Source organism: Miniopterus natalensis, chromosome 6 (assembly GCF_054644295.1).
Source record: "Miniopterus natalensis isolate mMinNat1 chromosome 6, mMinNat1.hap1, whole genome shotgun sequence".
Taxonomy (NCBI): Eukaryota; Metazoa; Chordata; class Mammalia; order Chiroptera; family Miniopteridae; genus Miniopterus; species Miniopterus natalensis.
In genome coordinates this window covers 40354919-40369754 of record NC_142086.1, presented here as the reverse complement: position 1 = coordinate 40369754, position 14836 = coordinate 40354919, and positions in this window count along the sequence as shown.

Below are 14836 nucleotides of genomic sequence, written 5' to 3'. Positions count from 1 at the left end.
ATCTTTGAATTCTAGAGAGAAACCAGCTAATAATATGAGAAGCACACTCAACCTTCATAACTTTATTTATTTAGGTATTTATTTATACCTTGTCTTATTTTCCAAAGGATCCAAAAGTTTCAAATGGTATAGTAAACAGTGATCCTACCATTTCACGTTGTGATTGAAAGACTGAGCATGCCAAGACCGGAAATTTGGCTGATCTGAGGAACTTCTGCTCTGAGCAGAGTGATCAGCTAGATAATTCAATAAATAAATTCAATTCAAAAATATCTTCAAAGGGTACAAAACCATGTGCATGATGATATGTTGAGCAGAAAGATAAGATAGTAAAATATAGCTCCTGTCTTGAAGGACTTTATAGCTAGGACTCCTTCTTGCCTTCTTTTGCTTGATGTCTGGTGGTTCAACCTTTAGTCATCTAAGTTATAGCCACAGTTATCACTGAGTCGCATAACTGACAACCACATTTCATACCTCTTTCACAGAACAAGAAAGAAAGGTCACTCCAGTCGCACAAGAGCCTTCCTCTGAAGGTCAGGGAAACTGGCTCTGACTGAACTGGGTCACAGGAGATTTATGTTATTAGTATAGTTGTACGATATTTTGGCCTCTTCAATGGCTTGGGTAATCAGGATGTGGCAATTATAGGACTTGTTTCATGAGGTACGATAATCGTGTTATGACATTTTTATGCCTCATTCACTGTTATGATTTGAACAGCTTCATGCCAAGCACTGGTTTTCAGAGTTTTAATACTGTGTCATGGTATTATGAAAACAAGGTAGAGTGACACAATTGCATGCAGAGTTCAGAATGTTGCCGTCATATATTGGTTGTTACTATGCCATTGAAAAAAGGAATGTGTAATTATAACATAAGGTAACAAAACCAAGAAAGTCATAACATTGGATGACACAGCTGACACAAATTAGTTTAGACTTTGAGTTTTCAATGAGTATGCTAATGGAGAAAAATTAAGAAAAGAAAAAAGTTTCCTTAACTGAGTATATAAGCTAGAGACTGCATTGTCTTGCTTTTCTTTTGTTACCAAACATTTCCAATTTCCTGGTATACACCCTCATTTATTTTCTGTTTATGTTCTGTCTGATAGTCTTATTTCAAACACTTCTTGCATTAAAGTGTGATCGGTATCAGAGCTTACTGCATGTAGCCATAATTCTAAAACTAGTAAGAAAGCATTGTTTCAAGACCACATGGACTTCCATAGAAGTTGGGGCAATATACTCCATGTATTTGAATATGGCTACTTTACCATAAACACATGCTAACTTAGGAATTCCATAGCAACAGTATATGAACATTTTCTAGTTTTCAGTTTATGCCTCTGAAAACAATAGTCTCCTTCTCAAAGAAAAAAAAACCTTTTCTGGAAAGTGAATTAAAAGCAAAATTGAGTTGATAGAGTTCAAAGGCTGTATGCAGCATCCAGTTCAGATACAATTTTCAAAGAATGAATTTTAATGCACACAGCCCTATTAGCACAGGATCAGATTTCCAACAAATTGATTGGACATGCAAAAAAGAGTCTATGTCCTAGATTTAAAGTCATTATACAGTCTTAAACACAGCTGTGCAGCAAACCTTTCATTCTAGATGGACATGAGCAAATTGAATGGTTCTGAAAGTGATTGGCTGGTGGATTTTCTACAGTACAATTTTCAATAATGACAAATTTAATGAAATCATGATTGTATTATTTAGCAAGAGAATGTGTGTCCTATTTTGTATAACCATCAATGACTTAAGTGTGCACAAGAGTATAAATGCAAGAACATTTAAATAGATTCAGAGGTGCCCATAATGCCTTGGTTAAAGCGGTGTATATGCATCCAGATATGCCATTATCTTCACTCAGCCAAGGTTGAAGATGATCCCATACTTTATATTGTAACCTTACCCAGTTTTCTCCCTGCCATTGCTGAATTCTGCTTTCTTGCTATTTCTGATCTTTTCCTGGAAATGCCCATTTCAGTTGAGTATATGATACATTTATATTTTAAGTTCAAACATCTCTCCTTATATCCAAGAATATATGTTTATATAAGCATTATACATTCCAGAATATTGCATATGTAAACTACCTAACCTGTGTCATTGCTTCATGTATGGCCCATGCAAATGTCAAGGAAGAAAACATACTACTTTTTTTTTTTATTCTTAACTTTGTGCCATATGAGGGTTGGGACAGAAAAATGTGCATTTTGTCAAATTAAATTTCAGTCAATAATAGAATATTAGTAGAAGGCAATGGCCGGGAAAGTGAAGAAAAATGTCTCCTAAAATTCAGTTGCAATACCATATTTTTACAGTATTAATGAATTATAAATTCTTTATTTTTTGTTGTATAGCTTTATATTTGGTATTTATGATTTGTATGAAATGTAAATAAATATGTGTGGGATGTATATTTAAAAACATCTATGTAGTTAAAAATGACTAAAGTGTCAATCACTGCGTGAAAGTAACCAAGCAGTGAGAGATCTTAGGAAGCCTGCACAAATCCCTGGAAAACAGAGTTCAGGAGGTAAAGGTTTTCCCTGCCATTATAGAAAGCTTTCTTGATTGAACCAAAGAGTTAGGTTAAAAAAAAAGTAGAAAAACAGAAATAGCTGTTTTATAGTTCACTATAATCAAACCAGAAGAGTATACATTCTTTTTCTTTTTAGTAAGAAGAGCCTATTCTAAGCAATGAATATAATTAGTTAATAAATAACTCCAGTTTTATGCCTTAAAGAACTTAGCTTCAGGGCAATTGTAATAGCAGGCAGTTAGAAAAGACATGGGCATCTATCAGAGAGCCTTCCCCGAAAGTTAACCAACAGAAGCTAATCCTTTTAAGTTGTGTTATAAATCTAGATCAACAACTTAGATCACTTGTTTATAAAAATGGTAGGAAGTTAAGAGCTTTTGTGGAGTGCTGTATAGAATGAATATACTTTTTTTTTTTTCTTACTCTGAAGGTTAACACGTTTTTTGTGTGTGTCAATAAAAATTATCTATTAAATGTTGTGAGTTATAAATTTGGTCAAGAAAATTAGACTAGATTTTGAACTTCTTTTGAAAGTGATTTAAAAATTAAGATATATTTGTATGATCGAGTAGAAGAACAATTTAATCTACTTTAATAAGCATTTATTGAGTTCCTAATATATGCCAAGAAATCTCTCAGGGTCATAAAGGTGCATATGGTCCCTGTCTTTAAGGAACTTATATTATGGAAAGGCTTCACCAACAGGCAAACAGATAGTTTTAGTATTTAATAAAATACAGCAATAGTAGGGCATAGGGACTCATAAATGTTGGAAGAAGTTCTGAGGTTCATCAGGCAGGAAAAGGAGGAAATGATGTTCTCAGCAGAGAAAAAAAGCATCATCTATGTGTGTTTAATTGCCCAGCTATGCTATATGTCATAAGCACAACACATAAAAAGACTGGCATATTCTACCCTACTTTTTTAACCCCTCTGCTTCTCTTGTTGTCCTTGACTTTAAATATCCATTTTGGGCTTTAGAAAGAAATAGAGCAATGGGAAAGATTTAGTGGCTTGCTACATCCTTGGATAATCTCCCTGATAGCCTTCAGTTTTTTTACCCTTTCAGAAATACTAGGGATGGAGCAGAGGCTGTGAATTCAAGCCATCTATGTCTATATAAATTAACCATCTTCCATCTACATACTTACAAGCTCTGGAAAGGCAGGAGATTCTAAGGAGGCCTCCTAAATCTCTTCCTTTTTTATTGGTTTCATTTGGACTTCAGGAAAAGAGTAACGTTAATAACCTTTGCTATTTAATAGTGTACTTACATGCACCTTACAAGGAATGTCTTATTCAATCCTTAGCCACTGCCCCAGAGGCAGATACTACATCCCTGTTTTATACATGAGAAAACAGAGGCACAGAGAGGTTAAGTAACTTTTCCAAGTGTATCACCTGGTAAGTTGTGCAGTCAGTGTTTAAACCCAAGCAGTCCGACTCAGGGACTTCACTGTTAAACCTTGTTCAATACCTGTCCCTTGTCTGCTATCCATTCCATAAATATTTAATATGTCTACAGTGTACAAGACATTCGTGTGGATTTTTTTATGACTTACAGCATTTTATAAAATTTAGTGCACTTTCAGTTCATCATTTCATTTGAATTCTCAACACAATTCTATAAGGTAGGCTGCCAGATAGCAAAACTTCATAGATGAAAAAATAAAACTCAAAGGATGAAAGTTGATCAGTGTTTCACAATTAAGAGACAACAAGGCTGAAATGTGAATCTTTTGGTCCCAGTCTACTGTCCTTTCAGACTAGTACAATGTATAATGCTAGAACCGTCACTGTAACATATAAAGGGAGGGACCTGATCCTGTAAGTGACACATACAAAGTCAAATGTTGAATTAGTGAAAGACCCAACACTAGAACAAGATCTCTAAGCAGCTATTCCAGCCTTTCCTCAACAACATCATTTGAAAACCTTAAGCAGATTTTGTAGTAGTTAATTTTTTTCCCATTGCTAATAATCTTGACTAGGTTATAAACTACCCGATGTCTCATTGGGTTTGGGTAAAGTAGAAAGCGGGCAGTTTTAAGTCATTATAAAAATTGGAACAATCACAGATGTTTGTGTACAGTAGAGACTTTTAAAGTTACTGAGTTTTTACAGCTAATTACATCGTTGTAGGGACATCATGAAGCATCAGAGTGCTTCTTTTCCAAATATAGATGTCTACGCAAACAGCTGATTATATACAGTGATGAGGAATCTGTTGTTTCCTACTGCCATCATTAAGTACTCATTTTCTAATCTCATGCAACTTCATATTTTTCCCCCCACTAAACTTAATCCTTTTGGGGTTATTAGAGACACACCGTACCAAAGTGGGGGAAAGCACGGACAGGTTCATCTAGCTTCACCACTTAAAACTGCGTCCTGGTTTCCAAATTATTTAAAACCTCTTGGCCACCGTTTCCTCATTTTTAATAGAGGGTAGGGCAAAAATAGGTTTACAGTTGTGAGTATGCAAATCACAGAGGTTATTCTTTTATTATTTATTAATTATTGCATAATTTTCCATATGAACAACTGTAAAACTGCTTTTGCCCTACCCTGTATAGGAGTAGTCATTCTTAAGTAGCAAGGTATGTAAAATATGTTACCTTCCATGTAATAAATGCTCCGTTAATAGTGTGTTCTTATAGCTATCACTGACACACAACTCTTGCTCATCAGTCATTCATTTGTAATAATCTGTTCAGGATTTCAAACCACTATTATTTTGTGGTAGGTAAAGCCGGTTATTAGAAGCCATTTTTTACTTTTGTGTACTCCTTTTCTTTCTGCGGAGTTCCTTCTCACATGCTGCTAACACGGGGTGATGGAAAACACAGATATGGAGCCATGCATATCTGAGTATGAAATTTGACCTTGGCACTGAGTTGCTGTATGTCTGTTAGTAAGACAATTAATTTCTCTTATTTTCACTTTCACAATGGTGGTAATTTATGATTGTTGTGAAAATTAGATGAAATGAGATGTAAAAAAAATATGTAGCACAATACATGGCTTATGACAGATTTTTTGCACGGATTGGTATTTCTCTTTACTTTCTTGCATTCTTAGGCATATTCTATTCCTTTATTTTTCTCACCAAACCATGTCACAGGCTCTTTAATCACAGTAATGTATATATAACTGAGTGACACCCCAGTGCAGAGCCACTCAGCCCGTAGGGTAGGAGGATACTTCGCAATAATGAAAGGCCTAAAAGAAAGATGGAGCCAGCCTTCTGGTCACCCTCTCACTTATTCCAGCCATATCAGTCAACTCACCATTTACTCCTCTTTCAAGTCACTAAAAAACTGAATTATGGTATCCTCTCTTCCCAAAATACATCCCCTATTTTTATCTTCCTGATGATTTCCTTCTCCTTTACTAAGACCCTTTATGCCTACTTTAACAAGGCATTGCCAATCCCACACACACGCATAACCACACAGTCACACAGCTACCTAAACTTAACCACATTTGAGGACAATCATTCTGAAATACATGACTTAACTGGAAAATTCCAAGCATCATAACATCATTTTTGGCCCTTTCTTCATGATCCAGGACAATCACTGTGAACCACGTTTTTTTAGACAGTGTGGTAAAAAGCTGTCAACCATCACCTCGGTTCATGCTTTACCTGCCCCAGACAGTTTCTGACCTTTTCTGGCATGCTTCTACTAATCTAGCAGAGGATGAGAAGTGAGAGAACTAGACCTTAAAAGAATTGCAAATTTTAAAAGTCAATCAAGTTTCACATACATCCCTAAGAGCCTTTATGCAGGGTGTTGGGGTAGATATTTCTGGCTTCTCTGAGGCCTTTATCAGTCTTCTGACAGGCTGGGCCTTCTGGATAAGTGGGGAGTTACTGTATTTTAATCCATTAATGCCTATTTCATGGAAGCACAGAATTTAAAAATGTAGATATAAACAGAGTTTAGATTAGAAAGTAAGCACAAACTCACCTAGGGTATTTAAAATGTACTGTAATATAAAAACATTCTGCTTATTTATATCCAGCTTTGCCATTATGGAATTGAGAGGTAAAGGGTCCAACAGTTAAGAATAATGAATAATTGCTAGGTTATCCCTCTGCTTACACGTCAAATAAAACCAGAGAGTTACTTATTTATTTGCTTAGCAGTTGCTGCCTTGGTTATAGGCCATTGGTGACCATTACTAAATGAAATTTTGCTTTCATGTCCCAAAGTAATTTTTGAGTCCATAAATCTTGCATTTCTCATTAAAAATGTTCAGTTTACACATGCTTGATCAACAAATATGATCAAGGCCTGCAGTGCAACTTTAAAAGTAATATGGAAACTTTAGAACAAAACAACTGAAGGAAAATTCATGAACTTTCTTACTGTTTTTTTCTGATGGAGATATTTGTCTTAAAGTATATGTTCCTGGAAGACTTAAAAATTAAAAACAGTGTTAAGATATATTTGCTCTTCACTGAGGATAGTAAAGTATATATATATAAGCACTTTATGGTACATAAAATGTTCTAATGTATATCATATTTTATTGATGTATTTAGATATCACCCCCATTTCATAAAAACATAATTGGACACAGAGCTGCATGAAAATTTTGACTTCTCTACCAATTAACTGTGTGATAGGGCACCTTACTTCACATTCTGAGCTTTAATTTTCATCTCCTATGGAAAACAGAGCTAATAATAGATATATTTTAACCTTGAGAACAAAATAAAGACATTGTAAGGTAAGTGCTAGACATACCATAGGCACTCAATTGATATGATTTTGTTTCCCTTCTTGTTTAAAACATGTCTTATTTTATAAAGATGTGAGCATTTGTAAGAGAAAACAAAGCATAAATTATTTTATAAAGTTAAATTTCCCTGATGAAAATAAACAGTATGTAGAAATATGTTGAATTTATGGTGAAACATGGCCTAGTAAATGACTGTACCGAATTTGGAAAGACATTTACTATGCTTATTTGGATCAATGCAAATTGACGTTGGCTGTGCCAAATATGTATCAATGTGTCAGGTGGCAAAACTATTTTCACTGTTCATATTAATTTACAGAAATATAGTATGTGAAATAAAAATAACACTCTAGTGAGAGTCAGAAGACCTGGGTTCTAGCGATGAGCCATGTTACTGTGAGATTTTGAACAAGTTATTAGACCTCTCTGGTTTTCAGTTTACTCATCTATAACATGTAGAATTTGAAGTAAATAATTTCAAACTGCATTCTAAAGAACAGAAGTTTGATAAGATATGTTTTCTTTAAAAAAAGATAATGGTCCAGTAAATTTCAGACATACTAAATATAATCTCTTCTATTAGTTCACAATGCATAGTAATATATGAAAGGCTTTGAAGTATCCTCTACTAAAGACATCCTGATTAACTTTATCATTGATTAAGGTTAGCATTCATTAACTAAGGTCAGCACTTAATACTTTTGAACCATAAAACCTTTTGGGGGGGTGGATGAGGTGTGATTAAGAACTGCAAAAAACATCTTAATCTTTCAGAGAACAGGTATTAGGTAAAACAGACAGCATGCTGTTTAAAACACAGATTTTTATTATAAGTTTTCTAAAATATAAACCATATATGGAAGTATAATAAAAAATAAGAGCCTGTATAAATAAAGGAATTTAGCCAGATGGGATTAACTACATATTCATGTAAGTAGAGTTAGTTTTCAGTATTCTCATCTTTCCTTTCCTCTACTGCCCAGTCAAGAGAATTCTGAAATCATTTTGGAGTGATGATTACTTCTTTTTTTATTTATTTTATTTCAGAGAGAGGAAGGGAGAGGGAGAGAGAGATAGAAACGTCAATGAAGGGAAAGTCATTGATCGGCTGCCTCCTGCATGCCCCCTATGGGGGAACGGGCCTGCAACCGGGGGATGTGCCCTGACCAGAATTGAACCATGACCTCCAGGTTCATAGGTCAATGTTCAACCACTGAGCCATGGTGGCTGGGCTGAGGATTACTTCTCTTTTTTTTTTTTTTTTAATTTATCTTTATTGTTGAAAGTATTATAGATTTCCCCTTTTTTTCCCCATTGACACCTTCTACCCCATGATGATGATTACTTCTTAGAATTAATGCAATCTCCTCCCAAGAAGCTCTCTGTGATGAGTAGCTTAAATAGCAGCCTTGGAGTGAGGACATCCAGTTTTGAATCCTACCTGCCCTTTGATCCTCTGTTATCTTACTTCTTCAAATATACTTTCCCTCATTTGTAATATTAATATATAATTACCCATTACAGAGCTTCATTGTGGGTGTTAATCAAAATACAAAATGTAAAAAAATATACTTGTCAAAGTATAAAGTTCTATGTACGTGGAATTATTAATATAATCTCAGCTCAATAAATGTTTCTAAAATTACTAAATATTTCATATCTCCTAAAGTAACAAGCCTGGGAAAACATGAATTGCCATAGAATTGTAGTACTAGGCTGGTAGGCGTGGCTCAGTGGTTGAGTGTCAACCCATGAACCAGGAGGTTACTAGTTCGATTCCTGGTCAGGTACATTTGATTCCCGGGTTGTGGGCTCAATCCCCAGTAGGGGGCATACAGGAGGCAGCTGATTAATGACTCTCATCATTGATGTTCCCATCTCTCTCTTCCTCTCCTTGCTACTCTCTGAAATCAGTAGAAACATATTTAAAAAACAAAAGAATTATAGGTCTAGGTGGACTGCAATCAACTGCCCCCTGGCTTCATTTCTCAAATAAAATAAAAAGGAACAGAGAAACTAAGTAAATTTTTTCATGCCACCCAGCTTGCAGGGATAGAACCAGTTTAGGAGTTGATATCTTCCTGGTACAACCACATTGGCTCAGTTTTCTTATGGAATGGTATACCTACACTTTCAACATTTTCACAATAAGCCAAATACTTCAACCATTAAAAAACAATCATCTTTATTCTAAGAAAGGCAAGCTGGTCATGGCTCTTAAAATGCTTTCTTTTCTTTATTTTAGAATTTAGTGTTTGTAGGTCTGCCATTAATCAAAGTTATTTGGATTTTTCTCATTTAAGTAATGTTCTTTTTAAAAAAAAATTTCTTTTATTTTCTGTTATTTCTCTACTCTTTTTGGAGTCAAACTATGGTTTTATACTCTACATATTTTATATACTACATATTTTTATCAATTTTTGATAAAGTCAGATGCAATAGACTATGAAAGTGGATTCTACCTGGGTTATTTATCAGCTTTGTATATTTCATTTCCTTAATCTAGTTAGCTGTTTGGAATATAAAGATGTACAACTTGGTGTCAGTGGATAATTTAGTTATAAATAAGTCACATAGAATTTCAATTTTGTAACCGTAGTTCAAAGAACATACTGATAACATCTCAGGTTTATTTCTCATCGCTGCTAAAAATAGAAAATGTTGTGATGAAGAAAAATTGAATCTTAAGAGACTTAAGTTGATTAGAGAATATTAACCTGATGGTGAAGGTTGTGACTACTGAAATATGTTAGTATAAGAAATTCTTTTTTTCAAATCAATTAAAGATATTCTTGACTCTTCAAAAGATTTTTATTTTCCATAGAAAATTGAGAGCAGATAAGCTGATCCATTTTTTTAAATAATTCTACTTAAGGTGGACTTCAAGACAACTTTTTTCATTTCTCTCTCCAACAAAAGTTAGCTAGTTATGACTCTCCTTTTTCCATGGAGATATAGCAGCATAATATAAGATATTCCAAAATGCACACAATATTTTAGTAAATAGCTCTTTAGAAATATGTGGAATATCCCCATTAAAATGATTTTATTAGGTTTCAAATAGTTAGAAGGGAAGCACATTGATGGGAAGAAACAGAGTATTGCTAAAATCTGTTTTCTGACTTTCAACACCAACCCAGCTATGAAGCTCAAGCAAGACAACTAATCTCTTTCAACTGTACATTGGTAATGTACAAAATGAGGCAGTATTACTTGCTTGAAGCACTCTGGTAGACTGTATGTTATGTGGAATCCATACTAAGACCTAATTCTGTGACTTTCCGGGTCACGACAGAGATACAATGAGTCATTTTAATAGAATGTGAATAAAATGATTTCTCCAAATTATTGCTGCCAGCTCACCCTTGAGCAAAAAGAAAATTTGTATTTCAAATAATAAGTAATACCCTTTTTCTGAATTTGCAGATGTGGAAAAATTACCATTGTTATTAATTAATGTTCTCTTCTGAAGGTAATTACTTTCATCAGTGAGGAAGTTCTGGTGCTATGATCTGTCTTCGATTAGATTACCTGGGAAACAGACTATGAGACAGAAATTTGCCTGCAGGAGATTTATTGGGGAGCACTCTCAGAAAAACACCTGTGTGGAATGAGAGAAGCAGGAGTGGATAGGACTCTGCCATCTCAGAAGCTGAGATGGCACATTGGGCTTGTTCCAGTTGAGGCGAAAATAGAAGATGCCCACTGTAACCAACTTTTACCATGTGACTTGTTGCTCTCCTTGAGGGATGGTGCCATATTAACAACTCAGCATTGGGCTCTATGGCTGGTAGTTTGGACATTTGGCAGCAGAAATAGCTATGTCATATTTGGTGAGTGGGAACTCCTGGTGACTGGGCTCATACACAGCCTCCATTTCTATCACTATGGCTACTCCACCCACATACATATTGTGCCCACACTGACCGATGGCAGAAAATGACAAAAGTCAAGTGACTGGCTCAGTGCCTCTGCTTGGTTTTATTAGTGCCTCTTCCTTGGTAGCTGCTCTTTCAAAGGCACTGCTGGTCTCCAGCTATAGCTATCTGATTCCATAGTCCTTGTAATTGTTATTTCTCAAATACCTGAGATAGTGCTTGTGCCCTAATGAAAGTTTTAATAATTGTACTATAACCAAATGCCAGGGGCTATCATTTTTCTTCCTGCCACTAGAAATGGGAGACTCACTGCCAGCAGGCTAGTGAGTAATCTACCTCCCAGATCCTGTTTTAAAGTCTTCTCTAGGTTTACTTCTAGTAGCAACAGTCTTAGGTCATGTTTCCTGAGAAAGAGGCTCTGACATAGAGAATTACTTGTAGAGGTTTTGCGGAGGGCTCTTCCAAACAACACCTGTGAGGGGTAGAGATCAGGGCTGAGCAGAGGGTGAAGTTGAGCAGCAGTGCGGTTACAACGGAGGCCACAGCCAATACTATTGAGAGCTCTGGAGCTCGGATGGCTCCCTTGTCCCCACTAAAGCAAGGGGATCAGGCCTTAGTTTCACCACTTTGACTAGTTACTGAGTGGAGGTTGCCCCAAGAAAACAGTGTAAACTTGGGTACACACCTTAATTAATGGCAATTACTAGAAAGGGATGGACCCAGGAATGAGCCGTCAACAGCCCAAAACTCCAGACACCTGGGACAGTGAGTGCTTTGCTCCTAAAGGATTATCTAGAAAGTGCACTGCAATGGCCCCTGCACTATGTGCTAATTTATGTATTTTTTATGAGTTATTGCATGCATTTTTATATATGTCTTCATAGCACTTATTAGCAACCAAGTGAAGGAACTGCTGAAATCGACACACTTCTACATAAAACCACTCATTCTGCCCAAGCTCAGCATATACATGTATACTTTTTTTTAAACCTATTACAGCTTTTCAGTTATTTCCCTAGTGTTCTGACATTACCCAAATAGCAGGCATTAGGAATGAAACAGCGCGGCTCAAAGGGAATGGATGTGGCTGTGCACTGTAGGAATTGTGCTGGCTCGCAGCTCCCTGATGCTTCAGAAGTGCTTTAGTGCACTGCACTGCCGCAAAATATTGACTTAAAACACCTCTGTCCCGGAGCAGATCCACCGGGGGAAAGCTCTTGAATCTGTTTCCTTCCTAACAATTGAACAGCTGGTACATTACCAAGAGTTTTTGGGTGACGATTGTGATTGCTGGGGTGTGTTCCGGGAGGGGGGGGGCAGAGTACCTGGGAGTAATGTTTAAGGAGATAAAAAAATACTTTAAGAATTAAGGAGTATTTAATAGAAAAGCCATTTCCCCAATGTTCAATTGGTAAAACTATGAAACAACTGTAAGAAATATTTGTAGAAATCCTGCTCCACAGCATGGCATCATGGGGAACGGCTTTGAATTCACCAGTGATTTCTTACTTTCAGTACAATTTTCCTTCTTCTTATACAGACCAGGTAACAGAAACAAGCAAAACCCCACATACTCGACTTCAAAGATTTAGTCTGAAATGAACAGTAAGGTATCTTTTATTCCCATGTCTCTTCATTTTTACACACGATTTATTAGTGTAATTGGTAGGAAATATGAGCCATGCATTTTCAGTTGCAGTCCTTTGCTCTAATCTCCCTCACCACTCAACAATTAATTGAGCAAACCAGGTCCACGCTTTTAGTATTTGCACATTTGCTATACATAAATTAGTATCTAAATCCTCAGAGCTAAAATGCAGGAATGTAAAAGTCACACTCAGAGCCTCGATATTTGCCTCTGGTCCAGGTTTCCTCTAGACTTCTTCCTCCTTCAATATACCAACTGACCATTCTACATAACAGTATATGTTGATTCTTGAATATGTAAAAAGACCATCTGCTGTTATAATCAAATTAATATTGTTACACACTTAATATGATCCAAATTTTCAAATATAATGAGCCATTGTTCTGAAGAAACAAATAATAATGTTTGACACTCTTTACCTGTCATTCTGGTCAACATGAGTGTTGAAAATTATCCAGTGTCACATGTTATTGATCATATGCACATGGAATGACCATGGGACTCAATGATATTCTAAACATTTAGGGTTTGCGGACTTTCCCCTCTCCTCTCCATGCCATGCTGCTTGGCTGAAGCCCATTCACATTCTATTTCTCCTATTTCTTTATCCCTTATCTCTCTTCTGTCTCTCAGGACATTGATTCATCTGAGATCAAGGTATACAAAAAGTGATTTCTTGCCCTGTCATCCAGGACCAGTTATCCTAGATGCTGGAGGCCTGCACTACTCCAAACCTTCCAGTTTCACTGCTGGGAGTAAGAGCCCCAAAACCTCTCATCCCCTGGCTCCTGGCAAAGCAGGAGTGGGAAAAGTGGGTGCAGCCGAGATGGTGTGGGCAGGATGGGAATGACTCCCAAGTTCGATATTCTAAGTTCATGCTTTTATATATCTTTTTACTCCGAAAGCACAGCCATGTTAGATACATATAACATGAGACAATTAACTCTCCATAGGTGTATCTAAGAATTAGATAAACGTGTCTGGAGGGGAAATAGAGAGCAAAGCAGTGCAGAAGACTGAAGCCGCTGGGCTCCAGGTGGGCACAAAGCGGTCTAAGAGAGCCTGGCCTGAGGTGCGGGGTCAAGGTGAAGGCAAACCTTGGCACAGGACAGGGCTCCTGGGCTTGCCAAAGGAGGCTGGAAACACCACGAGCTTGAGGCTAGGGTTGACCTAAAGCTGCTTGCCCGGGAGGCAGGGGGGCACGCAGGAAGCCTCAACACCTAAGGAGGGGTCTTTGCCAAAAACCTACAAAAATCGCACTGAAACTTTAGAAGCTTTTACTTTAAAACAGCAAAGAGAAGGAAGGTGCACACTACTGCACTTCTTTGCACATTATTTCGAAGGTCCTTGCCAGTGCAGTAAGGCAAGAGAAGAAACATAATCTCTAAGGATTGGAAGGTTAATTAATTTATCTTTTATTATTTGCATTATCTACAAAGAAAAAAAAGGTAGACTCAATATGAGAGTTCAGTTAAGTTCACTAGGTAGAAAAAATCAATATAAAAAAATCAACAACATTCTTATGCATGCACAAGCAAAAATACAATTATTTTTTAAATGACATTTAAAATAACAGTAAAAAATATGTTACCTGGGGTAAAAAAAAATCCAACAAAGGAAGTGTGAAACCTGATGAAATTTTAAAATATATATATTTATTGAAAGACATAAAAAAGCATAAGTAAATGGAGATATATAGTGTTTCCAATAAGATAAATACAGTGAACAAAATTCAACACAATTTCAATCAAATACCAAAAGGTTTTTTCAATATTTAACAAACTATTTCTAAAATATATTAAAAGTACAAAGGTCCAAGAATAGCTGATACAATTTGGAAAATGAATAGATGGCATTCTGGGGGATAGAGTTTGCTTTTCTAAATATCAAGAGTTATTATAAATTTAAAGTTATTAAGATAGAATGACATTGGCTCAATGAAAGACAAACAGATAACTGGATTAACATTTTTAAGACATACTCAACTATACAGAAATTTAGTGT